Source organism: Tubulanus polymorphus, chromosome 4, assembly GCF_964204645.1.
Source record: "Tubulanus polymorphus chromosome 4, tnTubPoly1.2, whole genome shotgun sequence".
NCBI classification, from domain to species: domain Eukaryota; kingdom Metazoa; phylum Nemertea; class Palaeonemertea; order Tubulaniformes; family Tubulanidae; genus Tubulanus; species Tubulanus polymorphus.
In genome coordinates this window covers 12,876,263-12,879,123 of record NC_134028.1, presented here as the reverse complement: position 1 = coordinate 12,879,123, position 2,861 = coordinate 12,876,263, and the positions used below count along the sequence as shown (strand labels likewise).

General features: G+C 39.7%; 1 pseudogene; it reads left to right on the top strand.

Moving 5' to 3' along the window:
* The first annotated feature begins 633 nt into the window (after nt 1-633).
* Nucleotides 634-1,324, top strand: LOC141904305 (uncharacterized; annotated as a pseudogene).
* The last annotated feature ends 1,537 nt before the right edge of the window (nt 1,325-2,861 follow it).

Here is a 2,861-nt window from a genome sequence, read left to right as displayed (position 1 = left end):
CTAACTACCGAGCGCTCCGATGTGACGCCCGCGATTTAGGTGATTAAAGCGATTGAGGTGATTTACACTGTTCTCAGGAATAAAGAAAATGTTAGAAAAGGTCGGAAATCCGTCTATGGTCGGAAGATTTTCATCCCTATTTAAAAAAAATTGGTTGCCAATTGCAACCCCTGATTAAATTGTCTTACTTGGGACGAAATTCTTAACACGTTGTAATATTCACTACTTATATCTTGTATCGGCTCGTGTCGCCACCTATTATAGAAGAATAAAGGTAGAGCTATAATAATGGACTCCATTGTGTTTGTTCGCTAAATCGGTCGTCGGTTTTTTTGAAAATTACATTTGGCGACCGTGTCTTTGTAAACAGTGTGGGAATATATTGCTGCTGATCGGGGAGATTCGTCTTGACGGTCTCATTTACTCGTAATACGTAAAATCCGATTTTATTGAGTTACACACGTGTTGCCACGTTGGCTCGTCAGTATGTTGCAATGCCTGCGACACTCGATGCTGTTGAAGATAGAGCGCATCGTACTATGAAATACAAGTGTATAGTAACTGTATATATATTAATACATACGCCGGTTTTACCTAGTGATTTCATACGTTAAGGTAAACAACACTGGAAACATGGCCGTACCGAGTGTTGACTTGGTGACATCTTTTGATGCCGAGGTAGGTGAAAGTGAAACTGCCCTTGGACCTAAATGGGATAAATGGTTATGTAGATTTGAGAACTATTTAGTTGCCGTTAACGTCGATGTCGACAATCGTCAACGTGCTTTGTTACGCCGTCGGGGCTAAAACTTTTGATATTTTTACAAACCTTCCTGATCGTGGTGAAACATACGCCGAAGCAAAGACCGCTTTGACCAATTATTTTAAGCCTAAGGTCAATATCGAATATGAACGTGCAGTGTTTCGCAGATTGAGGCAGAATGATGGTGAAAAAATTGATTCTTATCACACCAGGTTACGTCAGGCCGCTGGAAGCTGTGGATTCGCTGATGTTGAAGGAGAGTTGCGATCGCATATTATTCAAGCAACTAGTGACTCCAAATTGCGAAAATATGGGTTAAAAACGGACGGATTAATACTCAAGAACATTCTTGATATGGGTCGTAATAACGAATTAGCGCAAGAACAAAACTCGGAGATGGAAAAGGACTTAGTCCCAGGACAGCAGGTTAACAAAGTGTCACATCAAAATAAGCTTAAGTGGAGACCACCGTCATCGTCAACAGCTGGCCAACGCCAGGGCCATAGACAACCCCCGAGAAATGGGAATAGAGTTGAAACTAAAAAGTGTTTTAACTGGTAAATCCTATCCACATTTTGGTGGATATAAAAAGTGTCCTGCTTTTGGGAAAATATGTCATAATTGTAACAGCAAAAATCATTTTGCTAAATTTTGTAAACAGAAAAAACAGCGTCAAGTACACGAGGTACAAAATGCGTCCAGTGATGATGACTATGTTTTTGCTGTAAATCATGTTAATAGTAGAAGTGTAACGAAAAAACCACCCAAGTTTCTGATTGAGTTTGACAAATGTTCTATTTTCATGACTGCTGACTGTGGTGCTACCTGCAATATACTCGACGAAGAAACATATTCATCCATCAAAACTATTTATCCAATTTTGATATGAAGCTTGATGGATGTAGAGATAAACTGAATGCATATGGAGGCACAAGTATCAGCACTGTGGTACAAATTTGTTTCTAGAGTGAAATGTGGTGAATTTTCTATTATTGATACTTTTTACGTCACAAAAGGGAAATATGGTAATTTGTTAGGTGTAGACGCCAGTCGTCAGTTAGGGTTTCTTAAGGTAGCTAATCATGCAGTTCAGTGTCTTCTGAGGATATGCAGAAATACCCTGGTGTATTTACGGGTATTGGTAAGTTGAAGGACTTCAAAGTACACCTTCACATCGATAAATCTGTACCCCCTGTGGCTCAGCGTCATAGGCAGATACCATTTCATTATAAGATCTCTGTCAGCTTCTACGGTTATGCCAGTCTTAGATAAAGTATTTGCATCACGAGGAACACCGGTCAAACTTAAAACTGATAATGGTACTCCTTTTCAGAGTCATGATTTTAAGCAGTTTGCAAATCATCTTGCTTTTAAACACCAACGTATTACGCCATATCACCCAGAGGCCAATGGCATGGCAGAACGTTTTATGAAGACTATTGGTAAAGTCTGTAAAGCTGCAACAGCTGAGGGAAAACCCTGGAAACAGGAATTGTTTACATTTTTACGAAATTACCGGGCTACCCCTCACTCATCAACCGGTATTCCTCCTGGCACAATTTTAAATGGACAAGCTTTGAAGGTCAAGCTTCCTGAATTGTCTTATGTTGACCCTACTTCTAGTTATGTTTGTTAAAAAAGATGAAGTTTCTAAAGACAAAATGAAAATGTACGCTGAAGATAGAAGGAACATTAGGAAAAGTCCTATAGATATAGGTGATAAAGTGTTAATGAAAGATGTGGTTAATCTTGGAAAGTGTACTCCAAGGTTCCAGAGTTTCCAGAAGGATCCTTTTAATGTAATTGATAAAAAGGGTTCTATGGTTGTTGCTCAGCGTGGCAATGAAATCAAGGCGAGGAATGTTAGCCATTTCCGTCCTGTTAGTACTCGTAAAGATCCTTCCGGGTATGAGCCTGATGATGATGTCATTACTGAGCCACACATTGCTGAACCACATCATATTTCTGCTCCTGACAATGTTGCAGTTCAACCTCATGTTCCTCCTATCTCAAGCCGTCCTAATCATTGATCTGCACAGTGGTTCCAGACAATAGCGGTGTTTCGCAATGATGTTGTAAAAATAGATTTGAGTTCGCA